This window comes from Protopterus annectens, chromosome 3.part0 (genome assembly GCF_019279795.1).
Source record: "Protopterus annectens isolate FY-2018-M chromosome 3.part0, PAN1.0, whole genome shotgun sequence".
NCBI classification, from domain to species: domain Eukaryota; kingdom Metazoa; phylum Chordata; order Ceratodontiformes; family Protopteridae; genus Protopterus; species Protopterus annectens.
In genome coordinates this window covers 1049601057-1049623714 of record NC_056731.1, presented here as the reverse complement: position 1 = coordinate 1049623714, position 22658 = coordinate 1049601057, and positions in this window count along the sequence as shown.

Here is a 22658-nt window from a genome sequence, read left to right as displayed (position 1 = left end):
ATGCTACACTTAAAGAAATCCCAATCCCTCAGAGCTACATGCTCCAGGGATCTAAACCTTGTCATCACAATAAACAAAACATGTTGGAGGGATAGGTTCCTGACCCAGAGACTCCCCAGACTCTGGAATAGATTGCCCATACATGTCAAGCAGAGTGCCTCTTTGGACCTCTTCAAGAGGAACCTTGACGATTGGATGGGAGAAAGGAAATTCACCCCAGGGATCACGTCAGTCGCCCTGATAGACAGGGGTCTAGGAAAGTAAATAATGTGGGAAGAAATATTCAGGGAATTGTTATGGCTAGGCTTGTATAGGCCCTAGGGCTGATAGCCTAGTACTAACCTATGAACCTATGAACTGCATTTCTATGGGACTATGGGGGGGGTGACACGACTGCACACGATACACATCTGCACAGAATGTTCTGATATTTGCTTAACATTTTGGTCCCATGTAGCATAGTGGTTTGCCCTATCTTTCAGACTACAGGCATAACAGTATCACCCACAGGTCAGATTGTTCTGGCATAGACATTTGTAGTTTCAGGCTTCTTACCTTTCAAAGCCATACTGTCACTGCCAGACCTGCTGTGATATCACTGTGTAAAAGACTGTGGGTGGGGATTTCATGGTTGTCGCCATGTGGGGGCCTTTGGCAGGCATTTCTTTATGGTTGTCTATAGCTGATCTGCCGTGTGGGGTTAGTGGTCAGTATGGGACCCCAATTTGACACCCTTGTATGTGACCTATGACCCCACCAGTTATTTGGCTCACCACATATACTCCAGTGGCATTTGTCAACTAGAATTATACTGCATGGTGTGGGTAGGCCATTACTGGCGATACACATCCTGCTGTCCCAGAGAGCTGTCAGTTGTCTGCTGCTATTCCAGTTAGCCACCCACATTCCCTTGCATGTTTAATCAATACCATAGATATGCTATCAGAAAATTCCACTCCATTAGTTTGTTTTGTTACAGAGACTGGCTTACCTTGTCCCTGCAGCTGTTGTGAGGGTGATGCTTGAGGACTGACTATGTTGGATGCACCAAATACATTGCCTCTATATGGTCAGGGATAGGTGATGTGATGTTTGGCATCCATTTTACTGTGTGTGCGGTCAGACAGAGAGAGAGATCAGTCCCTGGGGCCCTACAGTGTCAGTGTATATGCTATGCGTTGCTTCTTTGCCAAGGCCAGGGCATACTGGGCACACCTCCATCTGCCTACAGGGGCAGGCACAGGATGTTCCTCCTTTGAGTCACACTCTGCCTTTGGAGGCCTTGGCAATGTTGGGGGGGTTGTGTGGTCCTTCCCCATTTTGTTCCTGCTGCAGCTGTTTCAGCAGGATCATATTGTGCAGCATGGGACATACTATTAGCATGTGTGCACAAGTGGCTGGATAGTACTGCAAGGCTCCACTGGATATGTCAAGGCAGCAGAACCATGACTTGAGGTTCTCAAACACATGCTCTATAATGATCCTGGTTTGTGCATGTGCCTCATTATGGCATTCTTGTGTGGCTGTGTGTGCATTTCTGATGGGTGCCATCATCCACGGCTCCAGTGCGTAGCCAGCATCCCCCACTAAATAGCCATATGGGATTCCCCCCTGGCAAACCACTGATACAGCTGTGAGGAATGCCAGATGTGGGAGTTGTGATAGCTTCCAAGGCAGCCAGCACACACATTCATGATAATGCCCTGGGCATCGCACATGTCCTGACAGTTGATGGAGTTGAACCCTTTCTGGTTTATGTAGATCCTACCCCAGTCACCAGGTGGTGCTTTGATCTGGATGTGCATGTTGTTTATGGTACCCAGTACCTCTGGGTAGTCTGCTACATGGTGGAAGAGATGCATATTGTGGGTCCTCTCCTCACGGGTGGTGGGGAATTTAATGTGCACCTCGGCATGTGGTCGCATGGCATCCAGGAACTAGTGGAGTATCCTGGACGCAGATGCCTGTGAGATCCCCATGATATCCCCGGTTGGTCTTTGGAAAGTACCTGTAGCCAGTATTCTTAGAGCTTCACTTATCTTGGTATCCATTGAGATGGGTTCCCCTCTGTTTGTTCTGGATGTGAGGTGAGGCCAGCACAACTCCACAATTTTCTGGAGTATCTCCCTGTCCACCCTGTAGTGCTCTACTATCTCCAGATTATGTAGCCCCTGGTAGGTTACCCTGGGCCTGAACATTGTTCTCCTGCTCTTCATAACTCATAGAAGTTGTCAGCATTGTCCTCTTCACCACGCTCATTCTCTTGCACATACTGATGTATATGAGTGACAGCAGCCCCTAACATTTTATTAGTTTTGTCAGGTAAAATCTCCCTGTCTGTGTACAACAGTTGTGTAGAGCTTGTGGGAAAAAATGACTGAAAGGTGTTTGCATAATTTATAGTGGTGTACTGCTGATGCTGCCTGTGTGATTGGCTGAGTATGATACATTCTACCTTCCAGCTTTATTACTTGTATTCGAGTGCCTCTATTCTGCTGGTTCCCTTTCTGTTTCTTGTTCCACTTGCCATTCCATTTTTTAATTTTTTTAATTTTTTTTATTTTGTGGTTTAAATCATGGTACAAGCTGCGCACACCGATTTAGGCAAGATAAACAAAGTTATACAGCCTCGGACACACCCCCTTACTTACATATACACAGTGCTGCCATTTTCTGGGGTTTTTTGTTTGTTTAAGACCCGGTGCATGCCACGCACACCCCTGTAGGCAGTGTAAAAAAGCTATACAGCCTGAGACACACCTCGTTCCTTAGATGGGTTTAGCTAAGTGGAAGCCCAGGCAACATTGCTCCAATGTGCTTTCAGCAAGCATGACACACCCCCTTTCATGTTAGTTGCTCCTCCTGCCTACATGATCGTGTTCTAGCACCTACACGGTTAGGTACAGGTTTTGGACTTAGAATACTTTGTGATTCAGTAACATTCCCCTCATTTGCATACCTCACTGCCTTAGCCCATAGATACTGCACTGACAGAGCCCTTCCCCTTGACAACCACTGTCCCCTGGTATTGTTGTGATTCTGCATGCCATAGACTATAATGGCAAAATGCATATTTCCCTTAAACTTGGGTTTTCAGATTTTGTTTTTTTTATTTTTGGCTCAATCATGTTTGTGCGCCACTGCCCTATACTTAAATGGCTGAGATTGGTCACAAAAACAAATATTATTTTTTATTAAAATTAAACATTTATTCATGCCAATGGCCATATATTTGGCCATTGACATGCCTAGAGATGTGAATACATGCTTTTATTTCAGCTGTTTTTTTTTTTTTTTTGCAGAAATGTGTTCATTTAGTAGCTGAACACATTTCTGCACTGACACTGTTCCTGCACGGAGACTTGGCAGTTTCTTGAATCACTAATTCACCTCATTTGCATGGTTTTCACCAGCAAATGAGGTGATTAGCATGCAGCATGGTCTTCCTTGCAGGAACAGTGTAAACAGGCTTGTGCACATCGGATCAGCTGTTTGCTGAATCACTCGGCAGCTGAACTCCATGCAGAAGCTGCTACGCTGTTCCTGCATGGAGTTTTAGCATTTGTGAATCCTGGGGTGTATGTTACACCCTAACAAGTAATACATGCACAATCATAGCAACACTTCATCGTATTAGTATTGACATTTCTTTCTCAGCTACCTATTAAAAAAACACTTCAGTACATGACACCAAATGCTGACAAATTCAGACATAAGAAAAAAATGTAAATATTATGAATAAATATTACTGGCAACACCTAATTGTTTTAGATAAACTTAGAAAAATCCATTAGTAGTTATATTGTCTGAAAAGTGCTTCCCTTTAAGAAACAAAGTGTGAGACAAAGCAGTTTTGGTTACATAAAACCTGTCAATGTTATCAATACCAGGTCTAATGAAAATGCTAATAAAAAGGGTTTGGTTAAGTTGATGTCACACCAAACAGGGAGTGGCCCTAATCCTGCTTAATGCAGCCCTCATTATATTTTCCTCATTATAATTCTTGTGTTGAAAGGTGAAATTCCTATTCATCTTCAGCTTTCTAGCAGACACCTGAAGGTTTTAGGCCAAAAGTGACTGGTATTTAGAACTGATCATAATTCCCTCCACCTTGACTAAAGCCCCAGTTCCATCTGAAGAAAAGCAATGCCAAAGCATGACACTGCCACCAACATGATTCACTGAGGGGATGTTCTTTTGGTGATGGGAAGTGTTGTTTTTGTGCCAAATGTACCTTTTGGAATTGTGGCCAAAAAGTTCAACCTTGGTCTCATCAGACCATAACGCATTTTCCCACATGCTTTTAGGAGACTTGCAACCCTACCCCATAGCCCAGACATATGGAGAATATGGGAGATTGTTGTCACATGTAGTACACAATCAGTACTTGCCAGAAATTCCTGTAGCTCCTTCAGTGTTGCTGAAAGTCTCTTGGCAACCTCCCTGACCAGTTTTCATCTTGTCTTTTTATCAATTTTTGAGGGACATTCAGTTCTTTGCAACATCGCCGTTGTCCCATATTTTCTCCACTTTTTGATGATTGTCTTCACTGCGTTGTATGTTATATCCAATGCTGTGGAAAATTTTTGTACCCTTCTCCTGACTGATATCTTTCAACAATGAGATCCGTTTGATGCTTTGTAAGCTCTCTGCGAACCATAGCTTTTGCTGTAGCAGGCAACTGAGTAAATGTTAGGAAAATCCTACCACGACATCTGAACTTTATTTGGGGTTAATCAGTCTCTTTAATTGATGGCAGGTATGTACCCAAGAAGACTGAATACTGTAATTAAACCAAAAGGTGCTTCAAGAAAGTATTATTTAAGGGTGTGCACACTTATGCAACCAGCTTATTGTACATGTTTTACTTTTTATATTTTCCTGCTAACAGATTTGTTTGTTTTTCGTTTGAATTGTACATGTTATAGGTCACATTGAAGGTGGGAAAAGTTTTGAAATTATTTATTGCGGTCACATTTTTTTATATCACAAAAACCTAGCATTTTAACAGGGGCATGTACACTTTTTATATCCAATGTATCTTAACTTGCAAATATGTGCTCAAGGTGATATTCTGTAATGAGACATCCTTCTGTTCATGACAGAGAGAAAATGCTGCTATGTTTAAAGATTACAATAAAAAATGAAAATGTCAGTAAGGAATATGAAAAAGGTCATCTGTGCAGGTAACTCTGTACATGTATTATTAGTAATGCTGATAGCATGTAATACAGTTAAGAAATAAAACTTGCTGTGACATATGTGATGAATTGTGTAGCATTGCATCAACAAAGTTGCAAGACCTTTTTTATTATTACAAGAATACAGTTTATATATACTGCGGTGGTGGTGCTGCGGTAGCGTTGTCGCCTCACAGCAAGATGTTGTGCTGTTCGATTCTCAGCTAGAGCGTCTTCTGTGTGGAGACATACGTGAATGGGCATACCTTCATTGAAGGTTGTGTGTCCGGGCTGGCAAACTCAGCACGTAAAAAATCTACTGCCAATCATTAGCAGACTGGAGTTCTGCTGTGGCGACCCCTAACTGGGAAAAGCCGAAAGACCCAAACAAAAATACAGTTTATGCAAAAAATAACTAGATATGAGTAAAAAGATTTACTGAACATAATTGTTCATAGATATTTCTTGCTGCACATGCAACATGGCTGAAGTGACACTTGCCATACCATAGGCAGACTGACTGTTAGGGGAGGGAGTTACTTTACTGAAATAATGAGCAGCACATAACCTTGCACAAAATAAGTTATTTTGCTTTATTACTCTACATTAGACAAAGTTCTGCGGTAATGGAAATTCACACTTTCTTGAATTGTTACACTTCTTTATTTGCAGTTCAGGTTTTTCACAGAGTGTTGCATGTATTTTTAAACCAAAGACAGACCTACCTCCATACTTTTTTAGTACTTTGCATAATGCAATAGAATATTTAAGTACTGTATTTTAATAATACACACGTGTATATTCACCACTTACAATCAGACATGATAAGACAAAAATAAATGTTTACAGGGAATATAAAACGTATGTGTATGTGTAGAATACAGTCAAATACAGATGAGTTTATCCTTCTCTCTTTTTCTTCTAGCTTAGGAAGAAATTCAATATAACTCACAACAGGAAAAAAGAAGAACAAAGAAGCTGGTGGAATCTTCTGGTAAGAGAAACAAGTATCCATAAGATATTTATTACCTAAGCATAGTACAAATTATTACACATAATTCAGAGCAGGAAAAACAGTAGTACAGCAATGCTTTTCAAACTGTCTTCAGTGATAATCCTGCAAACAACTGCTGTTATAACTTTGCAGCTGAAAGAAATGCAAATGAAGACAGGAACAGATCAAAGAAAATGTGTTGCACTGTCATTTCTAACCAAGATTAATTGCAGTACTTAGTGATTTATTTCATTTTTGATGTTTGTGCACTGTAAATGTGTTTGAAAAGTACTGAATTCAAACACAAAACCCTTCAAAAAAATCACTTGAAACTTCAGTTATTTACAAGTATGTGTAAGCACTACGTTTACACATTTGTCCCAGTTACACAAGCACTTCCCCAATTGCTATGCCCAATTGTACGCATAAGCACTTTCCACACAGTCATACTGCCTACTTTGTGTTGCAGTGCTTTCTCATTGCAACCAAGCTTACTGCAATAAAAATATTTTTCTTAGTGGTTTATTGAGTTGCCACTATGCATTGTAACAGTCTTGTAATTTTTCTTTTGGCTGTTCCCGTTAAGGGTCGCCACAGCGGATCATCCATTTCCATTTGGGGGGGGGGGGGGGAGAGGGCAGAGGAGGTATCAATAGATACCCCAAACCCTGATGTCATTGACAGTTTTTCTGGAGAGGTATCAACACATACCCCAAACACTGAGGTCATTGACAGTTTTTCTGGAGACATAGAGAACAATATAGTCAAACACACCTATCAAAATTTTACTATTTATAATTTTAGTGCTCTAAAATTAAACCCCAACCACTTTTCACTACTTAGTAAAGGCTTAAAATATATACCTAATAGAAGAGGGGATTACACACGCACCATCCTTGATGTTAAGTTGTTTTCTAGGAAGATCAATTTGGAGATCATGGCCTCCAGGATGGGCTTCAATAGAGAAGGTGGTGGAGACAATTTGTTGAAAAGAAAGTCCATTTATAACCCTCCATTAATCCCTCAAATAAAGAACTTCGAAAATATAATGACTCAGTTAGGAAAAAATACAATGCAAGCTGGGTACATCATAATTTAAGTAAGAAAGAGAATGAAGTCTTAAAGGAATTAAGTAGTAATGCATCTCTGAGGGTTATGAAATCAGATAAGGGTGGAGGGATAGTAATTATGGACAGAATATTGTATGAAGGTAAAATGAACACCATTTTAAGAGATGAAAAGAAATATATAGAAGTATCATTAAATGAAATCAACGTGGCCTACCACAGGATTGACTCTATTTTACAGGACCTGTTGGTAGAGAATGTAATTGATGAAAAAACATATAAATATTTAGAAGTAAAGAAACCAAAGGTAGCCACCATACTCGGAATACCGAAAATTCATAAGGATATGGGAAATCCACCCCTGAGGCCTATAGTGTCGGCTGAAGGTTCAAAAACTGTCCCCCTAGCCAAGTTTGCAGACTTCAAGACTAAACACATCTGGGTTAACAATAAATTAATTTTGAAGGATTCCTGGGTTTTCCTGGGAGAATTAAAGCAGGAGAAGTATAGAGATGATATCAAGTTTGTTACCATTGACGTCATCGACTTGTTTGGTTGTATACCACACTTGGAGGGTATGAATTCCTTCAAGGAGTTAGTGTTTGAAGATGATATATTAAGTTTAAATGACAAGATAGCGAGTGTAATATTGATGGACACAGTCTTAAAATATAATTTTATCACGTTTGATTGTGAATATTATAAGCAGAAGACTGGGGTTTCCATGGGGGCCGCTTGTGCCCCCACTTACGCTAATATAGTACTCGCAAAATGGGAAGAGCAATTTATCATTAAGAGTAAATATAAGGAATTTTGGACTTTATACCATAGATTCCTAGACGATATTGTCATTTTTTGGATAGGAAGTGATGAAAAATTTATGGAATTTATGGAATACATTAATCAAACAACCAAATTGTTGAGGTTTACATATACTATTAGTACTGAGTCCCTGAAGTACCTTGATATAGAAATATATAAAAGGGCTGGTAAATTCGAGAGTAAGGTATATAGAAAGGAGACATACGTGAACTCCTTTTTACACTATGATAGTGCACATCCCCTCAATAGTAAGAAGAACATTGTTAAGGGACAATTTGTTAGGGGCTCTCGAATGACATCAAACAATTTAGATTTTCAGGAAGAATGCAGGATCTTATACAATATGTTCAATGAACGTGGTTACCCAGATGATTTTATTAATAAGTTAAAAAGTGAAGTAGAGGAAGGCAGGGTGGGTAGATTTGAACCTATAATAGGCAAGGGGGACAAACAAAATTTAGGGTCAAAACTCAATATAGAAGCGAATTCTAAGAGAAGTGATCATGATATTTATAGAAGAAGTCTGGTTGTAGAATACAATAGTTCCAACAAAAAGTTGAAGGACTTCTTCATAAATGAGTGGAATAAATTTAGTATCTTGACGGATATAGAAGAGATACCCAAGATGAAACCAAAGATGGTGTTTAAAAATCCACCAAATATAGGTAAAATATTAGAAAGGAGAAAAGAAATAATGGGGGACAAAAATATTAGAAGGTGTGGGACATATAAATGCGGAAGATGCCAACAATGCCCATATGTAATGAATAAGGCAGAAATATATTTAGATAGTAGAAAGAAAAGGATTACTAGCAGGACATACTATAATTGTGAGAGTAGAGGAGTTGTTTATATAGCAATTTGTCAGATATGTCAGTCATTCTACGTGGGTAAAACTGAGAGATGCTTGAAACGTAGAATATACGAACATAATTATGACATTCTGAAAACTAAAAGCACTAATGCACTTTACAAACACAGTAATGTATGCCCTGCTGCTAAATATGAGTTTTTTGTGTTGGATCAGGTTATGCCAGACATCAGGGGTGGTCCGTGGGAGGACATCCTAGAAAATAAGGAATTATGGTGGCAGGTTTACCTGGATTCCAACACAAGTCCTGGGATCAATGATTTCCTAACTATAACACCTTTACTTAAAATAAGGGCTAACAAATTATAGAGTAGTTAGGAACTTGGTCACTAGAGGGCAGCATACTCATATGAAAGTTTCAGTCTCACACCATATATATAATTTTAACATTTTTAGGATTCTTAAAGTTAAGTGTATTTATATTTATTAATTATTCGAATGTAAGATTATTCAAGCTTTTTTAGGATTATTTATTGCTAATTATTTATAATTATTATAAGCTGTTTTTTAATATATATATAATTTTATATACAAACAGTTTTTAACAAGAAGCACAAAGCACTTTAATGAGTGATATTAATATTAATGAATGTAAAACTTGGATTGGTGTGTTTGAATTAATTGTTAAGAATTTGGACCAGTGGAATGAATTTTAACTAAATGGCTTAGTATTTAAACATGTGGTCTGTGATAATAGATTGTCTGATGAAGTCTTATAGACGAAAACGCAGTATCTTGTGTGCATAGAAGAGCGTTCATTTTAAATCTATTTTGTAGTTTTCTTTGGTTTGAGCATACAATCAGAGTGGTATTTGTTGTCAATAAATTCTTTTAGATCACCACCAGCGAGCCCAGGCACTTTTTTTTGGACTTATAAGTATGTGTAAGCACTACGTTTACACATTTGTCACAGTTACACAAGCACTTCCCCAATTGCTATACCCAATTGTACGCATAAGCACTTTCCACACAGTCATACTGCCTACTTTGTGTTGCAGTGCTTTCTCATTGCAACCAAGCTTACTGCAATAAAAATATTTTTCTTAGTGGTTTATTGAGTTGCCACTATGCATTGTAACAGTCTTATAATTTTTCTTTTGGCTGTTCCCGTCAAGGGTCGCCACAGCGGATCATCTATTTCCAATTCTTCCTGAGCTCTGCATCTTGCTTTGTCACACCAACCACCTGCATGTCCTCTCACTACATCCATAAACCATATCATAGGCCTTCCTCTTTTCCTCTTACCTGGCAGCTCCATCCTTAGCATCCTTTTCCCAATATACGCAGCATCCCTCCTCAGCACATGTCCAAACCAATGCAATCGTGCCTTTCTGGCTTTCTCTCTAAACCATCCAACCTGACCCTCTAATATACTTATTCCTAATCCTGTCCACCCTCATCACACCCAGTGCAAATTGTAACATCTTTAACTCTACCACGTCCAGCTCTGACTCCTGCCTTTTTGTCAGTGCCACTGTCTCCAACCCATATAACACAGCCGGTCTCACTTCCCTCCTGTAGACCTACCCTTTCACTCTTACTGGTACTCGTCTGTCACAAATCACTCCTGATACTCTTCTCCACCCACTCCACCTTTCTTTACCTCTCTTCCAAACACGCCGTTATGCTGAACTGTTGATCCCAAGTACTTAAACTCATCCTCCCTTGCCAACTCTACTCCCTGCATCCTCACCATTCCTTTATCTTCCCTCCCATTCACACACATATAGTCTGTCTTAGTCCTGCTGACCTTCATTCCTCTTCTCTCTAGAGCATATCTCCACCTCTCCAGGGTCTCCTGAACCTGTTCCCTACTCTCACTACAGATCACAATGTCATCTGGAAACATCATAGTCCACAGGGACTCCTGTCTGATCTCATCTGTAAACTTCTTCATCACCATTGCAAATAAGAAAGGAGCCATTTATTATAACAGTACTGTATGGATTTATTGTGCTTTTTTGTTTGGTCTCTCCCCACCACTTTTTTTCTCTTTGATTTATTATTTTGCTTATACATTTCTTTTTCCTTTGTTGTTTTGCTTCTCTCCCATTTTATTTTTCTATTATACAAATTTAAATCCTTCAGGAGCAGACCAGGCATGTACCTCCCAGCCTAGGGTGAGATCACCCTTTGCCTGTCTGGGGCTGTACTTGTAGAGTCAGAGTGGAGTCGCCGATTGTACAGGCACTCCACACATGGCAGCCTGTCAAGCCACAGTGAAAGAGTCTTCAGAGTTTGGTTATAGATGTACTTAAGGAAGTAGTGAACACAATAATTACACCAAATGAAGCCTCTCTTCAGTATGTAGAAGACATGCCTGATCTGTTGGTGCCAACAACTGTGCCAACACAGTCCCCTACTTTCTCAACATCAGGGACTTCCACTGCAGTACCATCTGCCAATGGACATGTTTGGGTCTCTGTGAGCGGGTTACACAGCTGGGACTTGCTAAGACCTTCTTCCCTTACCATTTATCCTTCACCTTCTTTCCTATTTCCCACCACACTACCCTCTTGCACACACACAAAAAAAGTAAAATAGGTTGATTTATCCCTCGACAAATACATAGTGCCCATCCTCTCCCACTTCCTCCACCTCAAACCCTCTTGATGTTTCCCATGTGTGTTTCCCTCTTTGTTTGTCAACCCTTTTTCAATCTTTCCTATCACCCATTTCTATTCTTTAATGAAACCATCAGGGTAAGCACAAAAGGATACTCTTATATAAAACAGTACTAGCCCCTTTACTTAAAAAAAAAAAAAAAAGTTTTAGCTCCTGTGCAGCCTGCAGCTTTGCTAAAATGCTTTTAGCATGACAGCGCTCAGCAGCACTTACCCCCATTATACCAAGGTACATACCATTTACAATTCTGTGAAATAATTTGCATATATGGAAAGGCTACCTTTACACAATTTACACGTTTAAAAAAATGGGAATGATTACAGAAATTGCTTTGTTTCCCATACTCAATGCAGTTATGTTATGGTGACCTTATTTTCATATCCATGTAGTACTGTTGTCTGCAAATGTGCACTACACACTTGCACAGCAGCTGACTATGAACAGCACCCCAAGTGTCATCTTAGTAGTAGTACTGTTAGTGAAAGCATTTGTATAAGGGCAGGGCTGGCACACATATGTAAGGTGGACAGTTAAGTTGCAACTTGTTATATCCTATATACAGAACTGAGCTCGTATGATGGACAAAATCTTCTTCAGTCTTTCATTTTCTCCAGCAAGTTTAAGATGGTTCTGGACAGATGTTAACCTCAGGAAAATATAATCATAAAACTTATTTCTCAGTTTGTTGAGTTCCTGTGCATTACTGCATTCAACTTAAAGACTCTGTTGAAGAGCTGTGTCCTGCCCACTTCATTTCCTCCACTTGTTTCTCTATATCTTACACATGACTCGGCAGGCAATCACTAATTTCAGTCATAATTCCTAGTTTGTTTTTCAGTGTTTTCTCATTTTGTGTTTGGTTGCTTTCAGCTCTCAAATCCAGCTGTTCATAAACTTTTGCACAGTGCTCTTTCATGTGAAGCAGGGCTCAACTTGTTTGAACAATATCAGATTTCTTTCAGCTGATCTTAATTGATTATGTACATGTGCTGTAAAGCAATTTCAGTTCCATATTCGTATCTAGCCATATCTTGAAGCTCAGTTTTCATTTGTATAACATGTTCTAGGGGCTGATTGCCATATGACAGATCAAACATTTTAATGTCGGACCTCTAATTTACTGTCCATTAATGATAACTATTAACAATTGTAATGTCCTCTTATTGTGTTGTTTATTAGTAATGTCAGTGTATGTCTTCACATTTACTGCCAATCCACTGTAATTTGGGTTACTATCTTGTGTAAACCATGCTAAGCTCATACCAATTTGGCTATGATCAGTGTTTTTTTTTCCAGTTAACAAATCTAAAGAAAAACATATAAAGTCTATAGTGCAAACACCATTTTGTTGCCATTCCTGTCCTATAATCCTGGAAATGTCAGTGTTGTATTATTTCAGAACACCATGCAATTATATCAAAACAGCTCTTCTTTTCCCACGAAGTTTAACAAACATCTACTACTTGTTATGTTCTGGAGATACATTTTAATTATTCTTAACTTACTAAAAGAATGTTTACATCCAGCAAATGTCACAAGAACAGTACGGCCAATAATAAATAGCTTTAATAGTCCAAAAAAAATCTTTGTTTTGAGTAAGGTGGTATTCCTTATATCCTCAATAGAATTTATTCCTAATAATTTCTTTACAGCATGTTCTTCTGTTGACATCTATTAAAGTTTGAGCCATAATGAAATGCCAGTTGAAGAATGATGTTGTCTTGCAAGAAAGTACACTTTCAGTGAGATAGTGCTTCAATTAAACTTGAAATTATTCCTTCCTGAAGTTTATGTTGTGTTTGAATATAATGCTGCATGGTTCTTATTGTCAAATTATCTGCAAATGTACACAATGATACTGTCAAGAGATGACAAAAACATGTGCTTTCACAACTCATCTTTGATTTGTAGCACCAAATGCTGCCCTTTTGTAGTTATGCTGAGCTGATTCTGCTTCTGACACAAACCCTCTGATGGCATGGAGCAAACTTTTACCTAGGATTAGCTTTTTTGGTTCTAAACACACTGCAGATGACAACATGACCCATTGCCATGTCTTGTTGCACATAATTCTTCTTGCAAGCGTCTTGCATACTGAACAGTACATGCCAGCTACAGATCTGATGCATGCAATGACACTGGCTCTGCAGAAAAGCTGTTTTTTTTTTTAGTGACCATCTCTGATACCATAAGATATCTTACAAATATGCTGTCAATTTCATTTAAAAGTGCCTAAGCCTGAAGTTTATATGAGCAATTAGTTGTATTTTCTTTGTAATGTTATAGGGTCTCCAGGTCAGCTGGTGTGATCTTACATAAACTGTTACAAGCAGCAAACTGTCATAGCCACTTGGTGCAGATAAAGGGATTCAATTTTACTAGTGCCATTCCAAACGTAATTCATTTGGCATTTTTTTATATCTATACAGTAAAAATGCAGAGCTTAGCCACCAACAAAAGTATCTAAGTTCTGTACCAATGAGAAGAACTCATCAGCCATGTGATTTTGCACACTGTTAACAAGAAGGTTAAGCATGTGCCACTAGCAGGTTGTTCAGACAGCATCTGGAACTTTCTCACAAAAGTTCTTTAGAACTTTTTCATAATACTTTATTTCAGCTGTAGCTGCATCTCCACTCATAACAAAGGCACCATTGTAGCATTGGCTTGTACATGGATTAATATGTAAGTTGCTTCCTGGATGCACTTCCATTATTCTTTTTGTCAAATGTTGCATCCAGGCTTTGTGTTTGTACTAAGATTTTGAACTCTTCATATTCATGCAGTTTCCATTACATACATAATACATAACAAGAGACAGCTGTTCCACTCTTCCAATGTGCTCTGACTCATCCACTTGAACTGAAAATGCCCCAGCAGCTGCAGTGTCTTCAGTAATTTGCTTTCTCCTTAATCATGCCATAATATTAAAGAGCTGATATTGAATGATGTGATGCAGGTATTTAGCATATCTTGTTCCTGCCAGTTTTAAACTACATAATCACATTATGCTAACACTTGAAGAATTTCCCTGAACTTATTCTTGTTTAAAACTTCTTCATCTCAGTGTATTTTTGTACAAGGCATTGTGTTTCAGTTAACATCAAAATGTCACGTTAAGTTTTTTCACAGTGATAGCTTTCTATTTAACAACTTCTTCTCTGTGTACTGCATGTAACGTCCAAACTTCTCTTTTATCTACCTTGAAATACTATTAAGCTATATGATATACTTTATGGAGTTTTTTGGCACTGTTAGTGATCTATTTTTTTTCCAGTTACTGTTTTTCAGTTCTTAAAGTAAAGCAATGTTAAGAGACATTTGTCTTCATGTTAGGTACCAGGAAAATAAGGACACGGAAAGCAATACAGTGCACCCCAGAATGAGAGTATTCAGTTTATGGGGAACTGCTGTTTTATCTGGGATTAAAAGCCATCCACTTTTGTCCATTATTTTTGTACAGAATCACATAAGCTTTGATTGTGTTGGCATAGTCTCCATCTTTTCTGGCTTATATTATATCAAACAGTCCAGGAGGCTTTTTCACATTTACTTCACCTGTATATATTTCCGTAAATTTTTGACATCTTCCAACATCTCTCAAGTCTAATAGTTCAGTACCATAATTTGACAGGAGGTACTAGGCTAATGGCCCGAGAGCCTTTTTCAGCCTAGTCATGCATGCCTCAAATTTCTACAAACTACACTGTACATAAGGGCCACAGGTGATAAGCCAGAGGTGAATTTGTGATTTCACATCTATTTGGTCCAAGTTGCATTTGAATAGGCTCAGGGAAGAGATCAGTTTCCCATGAGTGGGGAGCATGTTCCAGAGAAGGGATAATCTCTGAGACACACACCTATCCCTACAACATGTTTTATGTCACAGATGAGGTTTAGATCCTTAGATCAGGTAATTTTAGTGCTGTTTGTTTTGCAAATGTGTAGCAGATACATCAAGGCTGGATTAGAGAATGCCTTGTAGGTTAGGCATAGATGACACCTCCATAGCCTGTACAAGACTGAGTACAGGGGACAGGGCTTTGAGGTGGACCACATCGGACATGTTATTTACACCCTGTATTCTTTTAGTGAGAAACCTCTGTGGCCACTCTAGTTGTTACAAATTCCTGGTCAGGTACAACTGAAGGGTGCATTGTACTCAATTAACGGTCTAATGAGGGCTGCATTTAGATGAATTATGATCTCCCTAGATCTGGATGCTATGGCATTATTTATCAGAATTCACAATAATATACCATCATTAATATACTTTCATTCTGACATAGCACTTATGTCAAGCATAGTAAAGCAGTCTGACATATTCTTTAGATAACACGTGAGAAGAAGAAAATTCATGTTAATGTTCCATTTGACCACTTTTCTGAGCAATGAAGTCATAGACAGCCACATCTACAATGACAGAAAATATGATCTACCATATAGCAGAGTACTTATTGTATGACACATTTGAAAAATTGTCTTCAGTAATATTTTGAGAGCTAGGCAAGCTGTACTGTCATCTACCATTTTTTAAATGTAAGTATGTTCTATAGGACTATAGTTTACATGCAATTAGATATGAAGGCACTTTATGAGTTAACTTTCATAGACTTGATAGCTGACTTGTACATACAGTATAAATGCAGCCCTCAACCAGACTCTGCTACACTTTGCTGTAAAGGAAAGGTTAGTTTGCTTTTATTTGTTGTATTTTGTATTACTTTATTGCCTTTTTATATTTTGAATACTGTGGTTTGTTTTCTTTACCTTGTGTTTTACTTGCATTCTGCTTTAACTGCATATAAAACTTCAAAAGAGACCACAGCTCTGTCTCTTCTGAGTCAGGCAGAACTTAAAACTGATCAATTAAGGACTCATTCATAAGATAAAAGAGGTCACTTAAGGTTAATCATTTGTGAACTGAGAGGGTAGAGCTAGGAACTAAACCTTCTATTTAAGGGGTAAAATTAAACATTTCAGAGCTTTACAAGAAAGGCTCATCTAGACTCTACTACACTTTGCTGTGAACGAAAGGTTAGTTTGCTTTTATTTGTTGTATTTTGTATTACTTCATTGCCCTTTTATATTTTGAATACTGTGGTTTGTTTTCTTTACCTTGTGTTTTACTTGCATTCTACTTTAACTGCATATTAAAACTTCAAAAGAGACCACAGCTCTGTCTCTTCCGAGTCAGGCAGAAATTTTCCCAACTTCCCACCCAGTTACAGTTGTCTTGTTAAATACCACTGTTTTTCTAGTTGCCTGCCTCTTATGTTAATTTGACCATATATATCATTTCCTCTCTGCTTTGACTGGCTTGTGTGAGTAATCACAAACTTATCATTTTTGAAATCACTCCCGTTCAACTATTTAAATTTATTGGATATCCTACTGTATTCCATAGTACCAGAATACAAAAGTGACCACCCCTTTCAATCCATCTTGCTGTTTTAAAAATAGTAAATCTCCACTAAACCTTAACTTTTTAAACAGGTAAAACTTAAGTTACCTACTTTCACATCTAACTTCTCTAGTGCACACTGCAGTGTGCATTTTTTTCATCTTACCTTTAAGCATCCATGTGACTAGCACTTACTCTAATACCTGCTGGAAAGCACTAGGAAGCCTTAAACTGATAGAAGCACTCAACTCTCCTTGTTAATAAGGAGAAATTAATTGTAGGCACTAAACAGCCTATAATTGCAAAGTACCTTGCTAAGGAAAGAGAAAACAGCTCTTGTACTTTACAAAAAAAAAAAAAAAGCACCAAACCAGGCATGTCCAAGGGTCAGCTTCCAGTGATTTCTCCTTCCACCTGGTGAATCTGGGCATACTGGTGCAATGCAGCAATTGCCTCATGTACACAGACGACCCTCTCCTCCTACCACCCAACACTACAACCTGTGAGAGATGCACTTACATAGCCAAACTGGAAGCAAAGCTCTCTCCACCCAAGATTGTGCTAGACAGTCAAGAGGAGAAGTTTAACACCCACACTACACCTCAAGCAACACATAGCCATTCTAAACCCACACCACCAACACCCACATATAGCAACACTAAATCCACATATGTGGAGGCCCTTAACAAGGACCTCTGAAGCTGAAATGCGAACAAACACCAATCACAACCAAAGTGTCACATAGCACACAACACCAGTGTGCCACCCAGCAACAGCCCCTAAGGCAAGACAACGTACCTAACACTTCAGTCATAGGTGACTCTATAGTCCAGCACACTGATGTCCCACTCACCAGGCTGAACAAGGAGAAAATTACAGTCAGCTGACTGTCGGATGCCAGGATCCACCACATAATGCATGCACTCAAGTCACTCCACAACAAGTACAAATATGACTCTGTCATTGTCCATGTTGGAGTGAATGACTTGAGACTTACCTCCCTGGACTACATGAAAAGAGACATGGAAGAGCTCTTGGATCATGTGGCCCAGGCAGGTATGACCCTAGCCCTGAGTAGCATCCTGCCTTCGCCCAGAATGATACCACAATATAAGGACAAAATGATTGACTTCAACAATTGGCTAAGCTTCTGGTGTCATTGAAAGGGGATCCAGTATCTGTCTGCATGGGGCGACATGATCAACAGACCACAATGCTTTGCCAGAGATGGTCTGCACCTGTCGACCCTGGGATTCAGGTTACTGGCTAAGGCTCTTGCCACCCCTATAGAGCCTTTTTTAGGCAAAGTTCAAAGGACAAAACCACCACCGTAACAGGTACAAGCATGCAAAATCTGAATGTAATGCTACTCAATGCTAGAAGTCTAAACCTCAAAATGCACTCTCTCGAGGCACTCCTAAAAATAGAGAACTTCGATATCTGTGCAGTAACTGATACTTGGTTCAAGGCTTCAGAGAGCACCCCACAATACTAGGCTATAACTCATACCACACTTTTCGGCCACCAAACCAGGACCAAATCACTAAAGGTGGAGGAGTGTCCATATCCACCAAGGATATTCACACCAACAGGCTATTTGTCCAACACAATGCGTCTGAAATTCTCCCGGTGCAACTAACACTAGGTAAGACTGCAATCCAAACTGTAGCTTGCTACAGATCCCCCACCATGCCCCATGATTCTCACTACACCTTTCTAAACATACTGGAAAATATTAAGATACAACCAAACACCCTAATACTGGGTGATTTTAACTACCCTGCCATTAACTGGGAAAACTACTCGTGTACCAACACCTTTGCCCAACGGTTCTTGGAATTCATAAATTCCAATGCCCTGGATCAACTAATCCATAGACCCACCAGGGGCTCCAATATCCTAGACCTGATCATTACCAACATGGGAAATCAATGCTCCACACATATGGTCACCCCCTTGTTAGTCAGGTCTGACCATAAGCTAATCACCCTTAACATCCACATCCCAACCCCACTCCCCAGTAAGGAAACCTCCATAAAAAACTTCTCCAAAGCGAACTTCATGCTACTCAAGTCAGAAGTGAAAAACTTCATGACACCCATGCAGACGGGAACTGAAAGTTCGACTGCTGAATCCTGAGGCCACTGTACGAGCATATCCACTCATGCATGAATCGTGCCATCACAAATAGAACCAAGATGCTCTCCTCCAAAAAAAGGAAGCCAATCTGGTGGTCCCCTGCCATAAACAACCTTTACAACAAACAGAAGAAACTATTGTAGAAAAGAGGAAAATCCTAGGATGCAAAAAACTCCTCTACCAGCCTCAGTAAGAAACTGAGATCCCTCATAAAATCCTCCAAAGATAGTTATGAAAATAAAATTGCCAAAGATTCCAAAGACAACCACAAGGCATTCTGTAACTATGTCAAGAATCTAAATGTCAATGCTCAGATCTGCTCTGAGCTAAAACAGAATAGCATTAAATATACTGACCCCAAGGATATTGCCAATATCCTGGCAGATCGATTCAGTGCCAACTTCACCCCCCCCTCTCACCCCCTAAACTGTCCATCTCAATACCAGAAGACTGCCAAATTCCAGTAATAATGGCCACACAGGTAAAAAATGCACTCTCCAAAGCTAAGAATACAGCATCCATGGGACAAGATGACATCCTGGGCTGTGTACTACATGAACTACTGTATGAACTGGCACCTCACCTAAGTGCCATGTTTAATCATAGCCTCACCTCAGGTTTCATGCCCACTGAGTGGTGCAGAGCTACAGGTATCCCACTCCACAAGGGGGGATCCACCTTAGATCCAGGAAACTACTGTCCCATCAGTCTGATGAGCTTTAGCTGCAAGGCCATGGTGCGTATTATCATGGAACTTATAAACAAAGACACTGGCAACCTTCAAACACTGGACCCCACCCAGTTTGGTTCATGAAGGGCCGATCTTGTCTCCTGAACCTGATTGACTTCTTCAAATCAGTCTCCAGAGCTGTGGACAAGGGAATGGCAGTCCACACAGCCTATCTAGACCTCGCCAAGGCCTTTGACACCATCTCCCACTCTGGAGTCATAGATAAACTTACTAAGCTGGGTATTAATCCCTATGTCACCCAATGGGTTGCCAACTGGCTTACTGACAGAATGGCTTACTGATAGAACCCACACTGTAAAAGTAGCCGACTCCAAATCCAGCTCCAGACAAGTGACAAGTGGAGTACCTCAGGGTTCAGTCCTGGGACCGCTCTGGTTTGGCATCTACTTCTCTGAAGTACTGGCCAACACTAAGGGACTCTGGCTAACAAAGTTCACAGATGACTACAAACTGGGAGCCATTATTAAATCCCCAAATGATGTGGATACTCTACAAAAGGGCCTTACAGAAACATATGCTTGGTGTCAGAGCCATGGGTTCAAGCTCAATGCCAAGAAATGTATAGTTATCCCCTTTGGGAAAAAACATGTACCCATGAATTACCACATAGGTGGCAATACACTAAACACCGAAAGTGTGATAAGAGACTTAGGGACACAGGTGGAGAGTGCTCTCACCTTTGATAACCACATCGTCACAACAGTCAGGAAATCCTTCTATGTGGCACACCTCATCACTAAGGGCTTTTCATCCAGAAAAAAGGAGGTCATTATCCCACTGTACTCATCCCTCATTAGACCCATTATAGAATACAATGCCCCATATGGTATGTACTTCTCAAGACATCTGCAACAACTGGAAAGGCCACAGAAATACCTCACTAAAAGAATCACAGGCCTAAAGCAGATGCCCTACACTGACCACCTTAAAAACTCCAGCTAAACTCTGTCACATATATCCTCTACCCAGAGGCAATCTCTGCTTAACATACAAGGCCATGTCAAACCCAGAGCTGTTGGACATGCTACACTTAAAGAAATCCCAGTCCCTCAGAGCCACATGCTCCAGGAATCTAAACCTTGTCATCACAATAAACAAAACATGCTGTAGGGATAGGTTCCTGACCCAGAGACTCCACAGACTCTGGAATAGACTGCGCATACATGTCAGTAAGAGTGCCTTTTTGGCCCAGTTCAAAAGGAACCTTAACGATTGGATGGGAGAAAGGAAATTCACCCCAGGGATTAAGTCAGTCACCCTGCTAGACAGGGGACCAGGGAAGTAAATAGTGTGGGAAGAAATAGCCAGGGAATTGTTATGGCTAGGCTTGTGTAGGCCCTAGGGCTGATAGCCTAGTACCAACCTATGACCCTATGATCCTACGTTCATAGGTTCATAGGTAGATACTAGGCTATCTTCCCTAAGGCATTTATAAGCCTAGCCAGAGTGTATTTGGCTTCTGCCTCCCTATTAGATTAGCCTACTGTGCCTCTGTAAAGTAGGTCACAGAAGGTACCCTTTTAAGATTAGTTTACTGTGCCTCTGTCTAGCAGGGACACAGAAGAGATCCCAGGGGTGAATTTGCGATTTCCCATCCACGTGTCCATATTTCGCTTGAAGAGGGTCAGCGAGGGGCTATGTCTAACTCGAACTGGGATTCTATTCCACAGTGAGGGGAGCCTCTGGGAAATGAATCTGTCCCTCCAGCATGTCCTATTTATTTTTGTGCTGAGGTTTAGGTCCCTGGAGCGTGTAGCACTAAGGGACTTGGATATTTTGAGGTGGAGCATGTCCATTATTTCTGGGTTTGACATGGCTTTATACGTCAGGCATAGATCGCCTCTGAGTAGGTGGTAATCAACTGAGTAGAACTGGAGTTTCTTTAGTTGAGCTGCATAGGACATCTGTTTGTAGCCCATGATCCTCTTGGTGAGGTACTTTTGGGGTCTCTCCAGTTGCTGCAAGTGTCGGGTAAGGTATATCCCAAAAGGGGCATTGTATTCAATTATGGGGCTGATGAGTGACTAGTAGAGGGGCACAATGGCCTCTCTTGATCTAGATACGAAACTTTTCGTGATAAGGTGGGCTATATAGAAGGTCTTTCTAACCACTTTGGCAACGTGATTATCAAAGGACAGATTAATATCTACGTTGGTCCCCAAATCTCTAATTACTTCTTCCGTACTTAATGGATTACCACCTATGTGGTAATTTGTGGGCACCTTGTTTTTCCCAAAGGGGATGACTATGCACTTTTTAGCATTTAGCTTGAGGCCGTGGCTCTGGCACCAAGCATCCATCTCTGTGAGACCCTATTGGAGGATGCTTGTGTCCGCTGGAGATTCGATTATGGCCCCCAGTTTGAAGTCATCTGCGAACTTTGTCAGCCATAATCCCTCCGTGTTAGCCTGACCCTCAGAAAAGTATATACCGAACAAGAGAGGTCCCAGAACTGAGCCCTGCCACTTGTAACTGGTTTGGATTCGGACATGGCACCTGTGATTATGACCATGTGGGTTCTATCTCTGAGCCAGTTTGCAACCCATCTTGTGATATAGGGGTTGATATTTAAGCTGGTAAGCTTATTTATGATGCCCGAGTGGGGTATTGTGTCGAAGGCTTTTGTGAGGTCCAGGTAGGCTGTGCGGACTACCTTGCCCTCATCTATGGCTTTGGTAACTGTTTCAAAGAAATCAACTAGGTTTAAGAGGCAAGATCTGCCCTTAACAAAGCCAAATTGGGTAGGGTCTAGTGTCTGGAGGCTCCCAATGTCTTTGTTTATGAGTTCCATGATAATACGCTCCA